The sequence below is a fragment of the Macaca thibetana genome, chromosome 2 (assembly GCF_024542745.1).
Source record: "Macaca thibetana thibetana isolate TM-01 chromosome 2, ASM2454274v1, whole genome shotgun sequence".
NCBI lineage: Eukaryota > Metazoa > Chordata > Mammalia > Primates > Cercopithecidae > Macaca > Macaca thibetana.
Genome location: NC_065579.1, coordinates 161,667,294 through 161,682,939, shown reverse-complemented (window position 1 = coordinate 161,682,939; position 15,646 = coordinate 161,667,294).

The following is a 15,646-nucleotide window of genomic DNA, read 5'->3' as shown; positions in this document are numbered from 1 at the left end:
GCATCACCCCACTTTATCTTCAACTGGACAACTCTTCATCTTCCTTTAAAGTCTAAGAAAATATCATTTCCTCTGGGGGGTCTTCCCTAACACTCCTCTCATACAGTCACTGACTAATTAGTTTTCCTGTTCTACACTCCTGAGACACAGTGACTTCTCCTATGTAACACTATTATAATTTTAACAAAATAATCAGCTATTATTTATTTAATGTCAGTTTCTCCTACAATTGGGTGGAGAGATTGAACAGGGCCCTTCCCTTTTATTTATGACACATCTAGCAAAATGTCTGGCATATAAAATATTTTTTTGGATTAGATGAATGAATGAAAGGTTATGATATAAAGACCAAAGACTCAATAGGCATTCTGCCGGGATCAGAGACTGTGAAAATGGTCTAGAAGCTGCTGCTCTAAACCCTGGGGTATATGTGGTTGGGGCAAAGGAGTGGGAGAACAGTACAACAGGAGGAGGAGCAATATGACACAGAAACAGTGAGGAATCTTAGGGAAGACACTAAGGAATATGCTGCTAATTTTCACAGTAGATAAATTTATGAAATTTTACTTTTTTGAGAAATTAATCCGTTTTCCTCTACATACACTATGAATTCTAAGACATGGATGCACACACACACATTTAAAAACTATTTAAGAGTGCATAGGAGAGGCGCAGTGGCTCAGGCCTGTAATCCCAGCACTTTGGGAGGCCAAGGCGGGTGGATCACGAGGTCAGGAGATTGAGACCATCCTGGCTAATACAATGAAATCTCATCTCTACTAAAAATACAAAAAAATTAGCCAGGCGTGGTGGTGGGTGCTTGTAATCCCAGCTACTCGGGAGGCTGAGGCAGGAGAATGGCGTGAACCCGGGAGGGGAAACCTGCAGTGAGCCGAGATCGCGCCACTGCACTCCAGCCTGGGCGACAGAGCGAAACTCCATCTCCAAAAAAAAAAAAAAAAAAAAAAAAGAGTGTGCCTAAAGATTTTCAGATAAAAGAAATATCCAAAAATAGCTCTCTCATAGTCATCATCCCATGCAATAAGTCAAATACTTTACCAAATGTTCTGCAACACAGAGAACTTAGAAACTTCCTGGAATCAGAGATGTGGGAAAGAAAAAATCTCTTATTTCTGGAGAAACACTTAGGGCAATTTTTTTTAAAAAGAAATTCATTAAAAGAAGCAGTTTTAAGCAAGTGTTTCTTCTATCTTTTACTTTCTGATTTCTTTCCAAACCAGATGAAAAGTACCAACTGAGAAGCCTAAGTCTGCTGCTTCCAATTTTCTTACATTTGCAATGAGGAGATGCAGTCTCTTTATGAGTTCTGCCCTCCCTATGGTTTTTGCCTTAGTATTCTCCAGGCTTCATGGATTTAAGGCGTGTCATAGCTGGCAGTGCCTTATCGATGACCTATTCCAGCTTTATCACTTTGCAGTTGAAGAAAGCAGAGGAGTGGAGAGCGTTGTCTATGCTAGTTGCTGGCAACTAGAACCCAGGCCTCTGTACTCCCTGTCTGTCCAGTTATTCTTTCCCTGGACCACACAGTCTCCCAGGATGAGCTGTGTTTGTATGTGTTTTGGAAAAGGGTGGATGAGAGGATGGGACAATGCTCAAGATTTGAGACTGACCAATCACTTATGTGGTTTAGGCCAGAAGGATCCAGACTCCCATGCAACCTAAGGAGCCAAAGGACATAATAATGTTTTAGCATAGAAATGAGAAGACTTGAAATGCTGCCTGATGTCTGCAAAAGAGCTTCTGACATCCTAAAGGAACTCAGATCTGGAATGACTATCCTAAGAAAACAAAAGCGGCAGGGAAAGGATTTGGAATATTAATTTGTCATTTATTGAATTTATAGAATTTGGTCTGCACCAATCCACATTTGGAGAGTATATTTTCTACCATCCTTAAAGTGTATTTTGAGAATATGATCAATAACAGATCAAAGTAATACCAGACAGAAAATTGAATACCTCCCCAGACCTCCTCATCTGTGCATCACTCCCATTTAATTAAATAAAGAAGATGATAAGATATAGAAGCCAGATTAGAAAAGAGACAGCCAGGGCCATTTTCCCACTTCAATGACATGACAAAAGTCTTGTAAAACATGCAAATGAGTGTAGGCCCACCAAACATCACCTAATGAAGATGAGTGTACGTGAAACCACCTAAGCAAAGGTGGCATATAATGAATGGCAAACACCGAACCAAGTTCTTCTGTGCTAAGGAGCTGCAGAGAGCTGACTTTTATCTCCTTGTGAAGTAAATGAAGAGTTGAGACCTGGCAATGTGCTTGGTCAGCTCATCCCTGGAGCGCAGCACATCTGGGCCCTGCCTTTACAAAGAAAAGCAAAGAACAATGTAATCCTCATAGTCTTTTGGCCCCAAAGATTCTTCAACCCGTTCCCAATCTGTCAGGGTGCTAATCTGTTTTGAACATTTGGTCCTTCTTTCCAGAACGTCTTCCCAGAGTAACCCAACCCTTCCTCCACACTGCCAGTACAGCCTGACTTCTGTGCTTCTCTCAGCTGGAATTCTACTGCACACACATCTGGCTGGTTGGCTTGCTTCCCTAGTAATTTAGACGCTACTTGAAAAAATCTGACTTAAACATGCATATTGGTCAGTGGTCTGCAATGTTTTGTCTTGTGAGTGTTCATTTTAAAAATGTGGCTTCATGTATATCATACCTATGAAAAAGTGCCGGTATCTACTGGGCAAGAAGTTATTGTGCTCTCTCTAAACCCTCTCAAAACTATGGCTGTCATACAGACTTGGAGGTAGTAAGGCTTGTGGGGAACAGAAGGTAAAATAGAAAAAGATCCTTTATCATTTAAATGATACTGAGAAATTAATTTACATGTTCTATTTTTAATCTCTCATATAACTGTAACCCGTATACAACTAGGCCTGGTCACTCTTGCTTTGAAGCCAGGTGCAGCTAAGGGTAACAGTTAAATCGCATCACTGACTCAGAAAGCTTTCAAGAATTTACAAGATCTTTGCTGTAATTTCCTTAAAACTTTCTAAAAATCCTCTTTAGACATGTTTTCTTCAGCCTAAGTTTTATGTTGCCATCGGCACCTTTCCTCAAATTTTAGCAGATAAAGTCCTTCCATCTAGTTATATATCAAAGAACACGTTGAAGTAATGAAAGGGAGCCATGTAAATTGTTTCATTGTTTAGCTTAATGAACATTTATTGAGCACCAGCTGTATACCACTCACTGTTTTAAGCTTCATGGTTACAAAGATAAATAAGACATAAGACACAATCCCTGCTTATTGATGATGAAATAGCAGGGCAGGCAACATCACTGTCTCTATTTTATAGGGAAGAATCTACACTCAGAGGTTAAGGGAGACATACAGCTGGTGGTGGTGACATCTGAACTAGACCAAGGACTGCCTGGTTTTTGGATTATTACTCTTAAGTGGTGCATGTAAGAGTCTTTTTTTTTTTTTTTTTGCAGATTGAAAGACATGAGGCTGGGCACGGTGCCTCATGCCTGTAATCCCAGCACTTTGGGAGGCTGAGGTGGGCAGATCACTTGAGGTCAAGAGTCAAGACCAGCCTGGCCAAAGTAGTGAAACACCGTCTCTACTAAAAATACAAAAATTAGCCGGTGTGGTGGCAGGTGCCTGTAGTCCCAGTTACTTGGGAGACTGAGGCATGAGCCTGGGAGGTGGAAGTTGCAGTGAGTTGAGGCTGCGCCATTGCGCTCCAGCCTGGGCAATGGAGTGAGACTCCATCTCAAAAAAAAAAAAAAAAAAAAAAAAAAAAAAAAGAAAGAAAGAAAAAAGAAAAGAAAAACATGAACTATTTGACAAAAAAAAAAAAAACAAAAAACCCCGCAAAACCATTTGACCAAAAAACCCCACAAAACTTATAGTTAGTTAAACATCATGAGCGGTCATAAAAATAATAGTCATAGTCAACCTGGAATTTGAAATGGCTTTCTATATACCGTGTGAGACAAAGTAGCAAAGAAGCCATGTTTGCTCATTTCCCTTTGCTGTTATAATTTCACAAAGCCTCTGACTCTACGATGATGTGCAGCTCTTTTGAAAGATGTTTTGGAGACAAAACACAGAGAGCACATACCTCCCTCCCACCTCACGTCTTTTGCCTGAGTCACTACATTTCATAAAAGATAAATGACCCTGTCCTTGCCTTTTCCTGGACATAAGATAACATCTGACAGAGTTAGTGATTATGCTTCTGTAATCTACAACCAGATGTATTTTTACACCCAAACTTCGAGGTGATTCTGCCTTAATACAACTTCTGAGCAAGTTTTATGTGGTTTTGCAAGTACAGAACCCCTACCACATGTACATAAGCTGTGGGCTAAAATATTGTGCTGAAACAGGCTGACAGAACTGCCCTGGGGCTATAGACCATAGTCTATAGACCTCAGTAAGACTTCTGAATAAAATTAACTTTAATTCTCTAAAAGCTTGATTTTTTTTTCTTTAGTCAACGGATACATTTACTCAGTAGAGCTTCTATAGCAGTACTGTCTAATAGAACTTTCTGAAAAAATTGAAATACTCTGTGCCACCTAGTAGTCACTAGCCACATGCAACTACTGAGCCCTTGAAATGTGGCTGGTGCAACTGAGAAACTGAATTATTTTATTTTAATAAATGTAAATGTAAATCTTCACATGACCAGCAGCTGCTGTATCAGACAGCATAGCTCTATAATGTGCAGATAATGCTAACGTTGGGGATGACCAAGGATTGCCTCTTACTGGAGAATAATCTTCCTCTTAACAGATAGAGGGATATTTAACAGATATTTAATGTGTTTTAATATGGTGGGGGGAGTTGCAGGTTCAAGTAGGGTTGAAAGGGAAACAGACAAATGTGCTAACAGGCAGCCTTTCATGAAACAAAATAAGTCACAATGACCATCATTTCACAAGCTGGTCACTGGAAGGAGATGGATGATCTATCTGCAGAGACAGGCAGTTATACTTGCAGCGATAGAGAAAATAAGCTTGTGCTTACAGAAGTCTGTTTCTAAACGAAAGGCTTGGCTATTTTTATCTGTTTAAGCCTAGACATATCACTGAATATTAATAAGCTCTGTGGTCTGAAATGAAGTGGTTAAAGGTGGGAGGCAGAGAAATATTTTTCTTCCTTTTAGTAAGAGACAAGCAAACCTGAAACTTTAAGTCTTTATCTATGCACACCAGAGAAATATTTCAGTCCTTAAAGCTTCAAGAGTTGGCTCAACAAAGGGCAAGATGGGTTTTTTTTCTGGTATCCCTTCTTCCCATAATCCTCTGACTTGCACATTGTAGTGTCTAAGGATTTTTCTAATAAAAGCACACCTGCTTTTTCTTATTCATTTTGCATTTCCACACTACAAGAATATCCAAGCTGCTCGGTGTAACAATATTCCACCTAAGCCCACGATGCTGGGGAGATTCTGTGACCAGGGCCCAGACAATGTAACAATAAAAGAGAAATTTTTAATGAAATCACTTTCACCAGATCCTTTCCACCAGCCCACTGGGGCATGATCACACAGAGGAAGAACAGAAGCCAACACACATGAAGTTCTAAGGACATCATAATTTTCTTCCCTTAATTATAAGAAATTATTCTGAACATACAAGACACAACATATGGTAATATAAAGGTAACAGGATATGAGTTTTTAACCAGTTTTGATATGGTGACATCACTACCTGTTTTCTGTTTCTCTTTGCTTCTTTGGAATGGAAGGAGTGATTAAACCCATTCTAGGAGGGAGGGAACTTTCTCTGCCCCTACTCCTCACACCCAGGAGGGAAGGCAAATATTTCTTCTTCCCTTCTAGGAAGTATATGATGACTAAGCATCCCCAGCCTGGAAAGAGAAGTTAGCTTTTAGTTGTTAGTGATTTGAGCCCTGGATTTCACAGTTATTGAGGATAATTGCACCAAAGAAAATGAAATAGTACAAAGCTTTGAGCCTGAAGGATAGAGGGTCCAGAGCTGGCCACCTGGAAAGTACTAAAAGTTGGGGATAATGAGCAAAAGGAAAGGGGAGTTACTAGACCGGGAGAATTATCTGGAAAAACAGGATGGGGCAGAGAAGGTGGGTAAAGGGGCATTGAATAGGAAATATAGGGTGAACAACCGGAAAATAGTCTTGAACATGAGAACCATAGTTTTCTCAATTTATCACTCAGTGTTCTCACAAGTGAGAATCATCTTAAAATCTGTGCGCAACACGCCTGTAATCCCACCACTTTGGGAGGCTGAGGTGGGTGGATCACAAGGTCAGGAGATCGAGACCATCCCGGCTAACATGGTGAAACCCCATCTCTACTAAAAATACAAAAATTAGCCGGGTGCGGTGTCAGGCACCTGTAGTCCCAGCTACTTGGGAGGCTGAGGCAGGAGAATGGTGTGAACCCAGGAGGCGGAGCTTGCAGTGAGCTGAAATCACACCACTGCACTCCAGCCTGGGCAACAGAGTGAGACTCCGTCTCAAAAAAAAAAAAAAAAAAAATCTGTGTGCAAGACCTCTGGGGGGACTATTTCTTCCTCTGTATCGTGACTTCACTAAATTGGCTGCCTGAAGGGGACAGCAATCATTCTCGCCACAGAATGTTGTCATGCCATTTGTGGTGGTACTCTCTGGGCCACCTTGCCACTACATTCCAAAACACTTTAAGGCTGAGGGGCTCCCTGGATTCTTCCACAGGTCATAGGGAAGAGCCTCTCCAACTGTATGTGGAAAGATTGGGTGGCAGAAGTTTCCGTGCAAGCTGGGATAGAAACCTTTAAATGGAAAGCTCCGTACCGTTAAGTCTAGTCAACCACTGATCGCTTCTCTGGTATCTATTCCCTTTTCCGTCTTTTCCAAAGAGATCCCAAATGTTTTTAGGTGTCCACTACCCCTTTTCTTTGTAGTCCTTGTTACCTAGGGGAAGTTGACCCTATTCCCAGTTTGGGGGTGGCTTCTTATTGATCCAAGTGTGGTTATCCCATCCCCATTGTCAGTGATTGGTCCAGGACGCAGGCTTAAGCCAATTAGCTCATGATATTCCCTCTTGATTCTGCTACTGGTCCAGGGCTGGGGAGTGTGAACTACCTGGGGCACTGGTCCACTTAGTCAAAAGGAAAGGACTTTTATTTAAGTTTGGAAGAGATGGGATTGCTCTATCCTGCTGGACACTAAAAAAAAAAAAAAAAAAAAAAAAAAAAAAAAAAAAAAAAAGCGTATTTCCTTGATTCCTAATGGCAGCTATCTTATAATCCCATATAACCCAATAACCTTACACCATATTACCTTACACCGAATATATATAGGTTACACCCATATAACCCAATAACCTTACACCAAATTCCCCTAAAATTGAGGAGCCAGCCTTAAGATGTTCAAAAGCTGTGAGACAGAGAGAGATGGAAAATATCATCATGTCTGAAAACTTTGTTGAGTCACGAACTCAGCCATTTTTGCAGCCCACCCTACCTATGAATTTATTCACTTCCTTGTTTAAATTAATTTTCTTGAAGTTTTCTACTACTTGTAGCTGAAAACTGGCTTAAAATCTTTATTACAAATGCCCAGGAAGCTGGTTGGGAAAATTACTTTTCTATTAGAATAAAACCCAGAACTTTCAATGATTATCCAGAAAGGAAAATCCAGTGTAGAGGTAGGGAGCTTATTAGACAGCTCCAATTTTATCCCTCCAAATCTCACACTTCTACATGGGGTTCTCCGAAGTTAGACACTGTAGCCACCACCATATTTGGACCCAAAGGTGTGTCAATTCCCTTTTAAAGTCCAGTGTAGATACAATTAAGCTGTAACTCCCAAGACAACTTTGTTACATGCCAAGAGAGAACAACAGGGACATGAGCAAAGAACATACCAGTGGATCAAATTTGTCTGACTTTCGAAGTACTACATAATTGTTCCATAGCTAGCTGGGGCCTGGGTTTACAGACCTTGTCCTAATATCTGAGATGTTTACCAAAATTTGACCCAGCTTCACATGGGATCCTGCTCAGGTTTCTAACTTCCTCCTAATTGACCTCAACATAGAGAGCACCATTTTGAAATTGGTCCCTCTGGAGTTCCCTCTTAAAACTTTGATAAATTTTAATGTAAGATTTCCACTTGAGTTCTAGTCAAGAAGAGTCTATCCCTAGTTGTGTTTCTCAGTCTGACTCAAGAACCATCCACAGTAGGATCACTTAAAATGCAGATTCCTGAGCCCCAGTCTAAGGATTATGATTCTATAAGTCTTGAGTGGCACCCAGGAATCTACATTTTAGTCAGTTTCTTTGATGATTGTTCCCAAGACAAAAATTTTCAACTTTGTTTTAAGAATAGTTTTAACTTTTCCAAAACTAGCAGTAAAGGTAGCCTGTATATCATGCTATCATGAAACAAACATACAAATACAATTGTCCACAAATGTACATATAGTAGTTATTCTGGACTTTTAAATCTGGCTTATAGCTGCAGTTGTACAAGCCATTTTCTATATCCTCTTTTTTTCCCTTAACCAATCCAAATATATGCTTTTTTTTTTTAACCAGAAGAATGAGTACAACATGACAAAATGTTTGTTCTCTCCTGCATTTAAAGAATTATAGTGAAAGTCCATATATACATTTCTTTGTAAAATGGGAATTTCACAAGAAGCATATGGAACGATATATCTAAGGCTGATCATAGAGTTTTGATGGAAATAATTTGATTTACAATAAATTTTAAAGAGTGCTAAACACATATTGGAAACAGAATGCTAACACATTAGAATGCAAGGGTGATGAAAAAGAAAAAGTAGCTCAAGAAGTGACCAGTCTGCAGGCCAAGCTCACTCCTACCCATAACATAATAAGAAGGGCTCTCCAATGGTAACATATCTCCTCACCCATCCACCCACCCATTGTCTTCTGTTTCCACAACACATTAATTTATTGTGTTTCATGCTGCTATAACCTTACATCATTATTTGGAAGAACATGATTTAAGAACCACATAAATCTACTGTAAACAGTTTATTTCAATGCATGTAATTGTTATTTAGGTGGAATACCTCTGCTGTAATGACACCCAGGTCAGATAAGTTTCACTGGGTTCTCCCAGAAGCAGTTGCCAAGACAAAGACTTAAGTACTAGTAATTTATTTGATGTCATAGCCAAGGAATCAAGGGTTAGGGAGAGGTGAAGTGAAATAGAGAAAAGTAAAAAGAATAACGGGGTGTGATAATGAGCCATTTACTTCTGTGGCAACTGGGACTTATCCCACAAGGGACCTCTAGGACACTACACATAACACACCTCAGAGTTTTCCCAACCAAGGTGTAAGGAACCAGGATATTTATCCACCAAGTGCCTTTCATCATTGGTTGAGGGATGCTCCAGGGACATCTGTAGGAGATTGGTCAGAGTGGTGGGAGAAGCTATAGGGAAAGGAGCAGGCTTTCTGATTAGTCAGAAGGCTCTGCATAGCTTTGGGGGAGAAGAGCTGAAGGCAGCTGTTCTCTACCCTTGAGGCAGAGGGTAAGGAGTAGGTACAAGGAAGTGTAGGGGAATTTATCTTAAACAGACCTGTTTACTTATGTTGACCAGGAACCGAACTTTGATCATCCGTGGGTGTGACACAAGCGGAACAATAATGTTAATTACCCACAGATTGTGTTTGCTCCAGGCTTTGGCATTATGTCTGTACTGAATAAAAGCAAGTATCTCCAGTTGTTAGAGACTGCTAACTCTTTGGCCACTAGTGCTGGGCAGTCCCCCAGCTGCTTTTACACTGTATACCTGTGTCTGAGTACTCCTTTCATCCGTTGCTCTGCCAGGGTCTGTGGGACAGACCTGGCAGTGTCTGCTGCAGTCCAGCCTTTGCATCACTCAGATTCCTTTGGGTCCCATGTTAAATGGACACAGTCCTGACACTGATTTTTCAGGAGATGATTGGTCAGAATTTCAAAAGAGGAAAAAAAAAAAAGAAGAAAAACGACAGAAAGTTTAATAGGGTAAGATACAATCTAAACAGCTGCAGTTGATCCCAAAGTCACCCTTGATAATTATTATCTCCCTCCTCTACCCCTTGTTTAGCAGTCCTGCTAGTCGAGGTTGTTTGCTTCATGTGATAACATACACTTTCATCCCTGAGGGATCTGAGTCCCTGATTCCATGCTCTTATTAAACTATGACTGCTTGAATTACCTGGTCATAAGGATCACAATGTATGAACTCAATAAAAAGTTTCTCAATAAATTTCCTGAGTTCTAGACATCCTTCCTGCTCGCATTTTGTATGAGCAATCCTATTTCTTTCTTTTTTTTTTTTTTTGACAGAGTCTTGCTCTGTCACGAGGCTGGAGTGCAGTGGTATGGTCTCAGCTCACTACAACCTCCACCTCCTGGGTTCAGGTGATTCGCCTGCCTCAGCCTCCTGAGTAACCGGGACTACAGGCACATGCCACCATGCCCGGCTAATTTTTGTATTTTTAGTAGAGACGGAGTTTCACCATGTTGGCCAGGATGGTCTTGATCTCTTTGATCTCTTGACCTCATGATCCGCCTGCCTCGGCCTCCCAAATTGCTAGGATTATAGGCGTGAACCACGGCGCCCGGCTGAGCAATCCGATTTCTTTACAGTAATCAGGACCAATGACCACTCCCACTACAGTAATTCTCGTCTTTACTGTTGATCTATTAGTATGTGGAATCCAAAATGACTAGGTGGAAGTTATATCTTTATGTAAGAAGATCTCAGAGAGAGGTCTAAAGAGCCCTGACAGTTCCCAACACTGTTTTAGGGGGTGACAGAGGTCCACTATTTTCAACTGCATATCTGCAAGAGACCAAATTTTCTTCATATACTTAAACCGAAACATATCACAACAGAGTGAATACTGAAGCAGATATGAGAATCTATCTCCTATTAAACCACGTATTAAAAAGATTTGTGAAAATATAAAATAATAGCATTCTCTCATTAAACCTTTTGGTTTGGAAATAATTTATTTTTTCATTAAAATGTATTATTTATAATAACATGTAATGGGTTTACTATGGTTACTTTTAAAAAACCATATTTACTTACATTTTAAATAGTAAAATTTATTTACATTTAAAAATACTAAATTTTTTAGTTTTAATTATGAATAGGGTATTTCGTGGTAGAGAAAAACCCACACAAATAAAACTCATTGGTCTGCAAAGAGTGTAAAAGATCCCTGAAAGCAAAACATGTGAGAGCTCTGCTTTAGTTTTAATGGCACACTGACAGTATTCCCTGATAATTGTGACCCTTCCCTGTGTTATAAGAAAACTTCAGACAAATTAAATTGTATGGAGTTTAATTGAGCAAGAAAACAAAATGATACACTAATCAGGCAGCCTCCAGAATCACAGCAGATTCAGAGAGACTCCAGGGATGCCTGATGGTCAGAACAAATTTATCGGCAAAAAAAGGAAGGTGACCTACAGAAATTGGAAGTGAGGTACAAAACAGCTGGACTGGTTACAGGTTGGTGTTTGCCTTACTGGAACACAGTCTGAACACTCAGCAGTGTATGAGTGGTTGAAGTACTACTGCTGGGATTGACCAAGACTCAGCTATTGTTACAGGCACACACTCCTGTTAGGTTTTAATCATGTTTGCCTATTATGTTCCGGTTGGTCCACAAGGACTCAAATATAGAAGTACGGAGTCCTTATCAGGCCATATTTAGTTCACTTTAACACCTGTGAACTAGTACCTCCACTGCAGCAGAGCCTAAAAGTGCTAGAATGGAAAGTACAAATGTCCTGAGAGGGTCACTGGGAGTGACAGTGAGAGGAATCACTCCTTCTACCACTGGTTTCTTTACCTACGTATTCTAACTTTTGAGTCACCAAACCATGTAATGGCTATAGATTTGAAGTTTAGGCTGGGCACGGTGACTCATGCCTGTAATTCTGGCATTTTGGGAGGCTGAGGTGAGCAGATCACTTGAGGTCAGGAGCTCGAGACCAGCCTGGCCAACATGGCCAAAACCTGTATCCACTATAAATACAAAAATTAGCCACGCGCAGTAGCTCACGCCTGTAATCCCAGCTACTTGAAAGGCTGAGGCAGGAGAATCCCTTAAACCCAGGAGGCAGATGTTGCAGTGAGCTGAGATTGCGCCACTGCAGTCCAGCCTGGCAACAGAGCGAAACCCTGTCTTTAAAAAAAAAAAAGGTTATATCTCTCCGACTCTGCAGGGTATCATTCCCAGATAGGCATGTTAGTTGTATTTTTTTAAATGATATTATGAAAATTTTCTAACGTGCACAAAAGTAGATAGTACAGTATAATGAACCTCTCTGTATCTAGCATCCATATTCAACAGTTGTCAAAATTATGTAACATGGTTTATCTTTATTCCTTTGTTTAATTTTTCCTCTTTTGCTCTGCCTATGTTATTTTAAAATTCTTTTACATTTTTTGAGATATAATTGAAGTACACTTCACACATTTTAAATGTATAACTTGATGAGTTTTGACATATTATACACCCTTAAAGTCATCACGAACGTCAAGATAACAAACATTTCCATTACTTTCCAAAAGTTTCCTTCATGCCTGTTTGTGATCCATTCCTCCATCCACCACTGTCCCCGGGCAACCACTGATCGGTTTTGTCACTGTAGATTAGTTAAATTTTTCTATAATTTTATGTAAATGTGTTAAAATATTAATTACGAGACCATTAGGCTGAGGTAGCTCCCGGGCTCTGGGTCCCTACATAAGCAAACCAAAACCAACTCACTGTACATAAAACAAAGCTTCACCAGTCAGAATGTAGTAACTAACCTCTAATTAGGGACTTTCCACTGGAATGATCCAAACAAGGCTACTCCTCCACTTTGACCAATTTTTAAAAATTGTTTTGCCTTGCTTCCTCGTTTAGTCTATAAAAGTGTCCCCTTATACCCCTTTGGGGAAGCCTCCAAGACACTTGCAGTCTGGAGTTGCCTGATTCATGACTCCCTGTTTGCTGAAATAAACTCTTGAATATTTGAATGTGACTCAGTTTATTTTTAACAAATTAAATTATATTAATATATGCTCTGTTTTTTGCTTGGATTCCTTCACTCAGCGTAACTATTTTGAGATTTATGCATTGATAGGGTTGGCTGTGTCCCCACCCAAATCTCATCTTGAATTGTAGTTCCCATAATCCCCACGTGCCGCAAGGGGCCCTGGTGGGAGGTAATTTAATCACAGGAGTGTTTACCCTCATGCTGTTCTCGTGATAGTGAGTGAGTTCTCATGAGATCTGATTGCTATATAAGGGGCTTTTCCCCGTTTTGTTTAACACTTCTCTTTTCTTTATAAATTACCAAGTCTCAGGCAGTTCTTTACAGCAGCATGAGAACAGAGTAATACATGCACATTGTTACATATCTCAATAAATTATCCATTTTACCATCGAGTAGTTTCCCACTGTATGAATATAAAGTTGTGCTGAATTATAATGCTTTGGTCAAGAACAGACCACATATATGACAGTGGTCTCATAAGATTATAATACTGTTTTTTTTACTGTACCTTTTCTATGATTAGATACACAAATACTTATCATTGTGCTAAAATTGCTCACAGTATTTAGTATAGTAATATACTGTACAGGTGTGTAGCCTAGGCACAATGGATTATAGCATATAGCCTAGGTGTGTAGTAGGCTATACCATGCAGGGTTTTGTAAGTACATTCTATGATGTTTGCACAAAGGTAAAGTTGCCTAATGACACATTTCTTGGAATGTATCAATTTCATTAAGCGATGCCTGGCTGTACCAGAATTTGTTTATCCTTTCACCTGTTGGTACACATCTGAGCTGTTTCCAGGTTTTGGTTATTAAAAATAAAGCAGCTATGAGCATTTGTACACAAGTCTTTATGGGAGTGTAGGTCTTCTTTTTTCTAGGAGAAAAATGGCCTGGTCTGTGATAGGTGGTTGTTTTTTGTTTGTTTGTTTTTTGGTTACTGTTTTTAGTTTTTTAAGGAACTGTCAAACTTTTTTTTCAAAATAGCTGTACCATTTTACATTTCCACTAGTAGTCCAGAAGAGTTCCTGTTGCTCCATATCCTCCCCAAAACTTGGTTGGTCACTTATTTTAATTATTGTATTAGGTGTGTACTGATATCTCATCGTGGTTTTAGTTCACATTTCCCTAATGACTAATGATGTTAAGTGTGTTTTCATGTTAATTTGTCATGCATATATCTTCTTACATGAAGTGTCTGAATAAGACTTATGCTTATCTTCTTATATTTAAGAGTTTTTATATGCTTTAGAAACAAGTTCTTTGGTAGATATACGTGTTCCAAACATTTTATCCAAGTTTGTGGCTTGCCCTTTCGCTTTCTTTTGAAGAACAAATGGTTTTATTTTGATGAAGTCCAATTTTATAATTCTTTTTATTTTATGGTTTTTGCTTTTTACGGTCTGAGAAATCTTTACCTATCCCATGGTAGCAAAGATTTTCTCTTGTGTTTCTTCCTGATGTTTTATAATTTTACATTTTACGTTTAGGCCCTTCATCCATTTCAGGATAACTTTTGTGTATGCTGTGAGGTAGAGGTTGATATTTTTCATATTCATATCAAGCATCAACTTTTTGAAAAGCCATTTTTGTTTCTCATTAAATTGCCATTGCACCTTTGTAATCAATCAATTGATCATGTATCTGTGGGTCTATTTCTAGACTCTATTCTGTTCCATCGATAGATTAATAGATATATAATTTTTTATCAATGCCAAAATGTCTCTATTACTGTGACTTTATAATAAGTCTAGAAATCAGGTAGAAGAAGTCCTCCAACTTTGTTCCTTTTTTGAAAAATCACATAGGTTATTTTAGGTGCTTTTCGCTTTCCAACTTCTACAAAAGAGCTTGCTGGAATTTTTATTGGTATTGCACTGACAAATTTGGTGATAATTGAAATTTCCATTATCTCAAGTCTTCTAATTCATAATCATGTCATGCTTCCCCATTTACTTAGGTTTTCTCAAACTTCTCTAAGCACGTTTTACAATTTTCGAGTGTAGCGGTCTTGGACATTTTTAATTTAGTTATTCCTAAGTATTTTACGTTGTTCAGTTACTACTGTAAATGGAATTGTATTTTTTCAATTTAATTTTCCTATTGTTTGCTAGTAATGTATAAGGAACAATTGATTATTGTATATTAACCTCATAGCTGTGGCATTTCTAAATTCATTCATTAGTTCTAGCAGTTGTTTTGTAGAGTTCTTAATATTTTCTACACGAGCAATCATATCATCTGCAAATTCTCTTTCCTTTCAACTTTTTATGCCTTATTTTTTATTTTTTATTTCTTATCATACTGGCTAAAACCTTCAAAACACATTGAATAGAAGTGGTGAGGGTGAGCAGGGACCTTTTTCTTGATTTAAGGTGCAGCAATTCAGTCTTTCACCAGAAAGAATGATATTCATTGTAGGGTTTGTTTGGTTTTGTTTTGATCAGTTTAAGGAAGTTTCCTACTCTTCCTAGCTTGATGATAGGATGCTGAATATTTGAAATGCTTTATATGCACATATTGAAACAATATAATTCTTCACTTTTATTCTGTTAATATAGTGAATGACATTAATTGATTTTTGAGTGTTAAA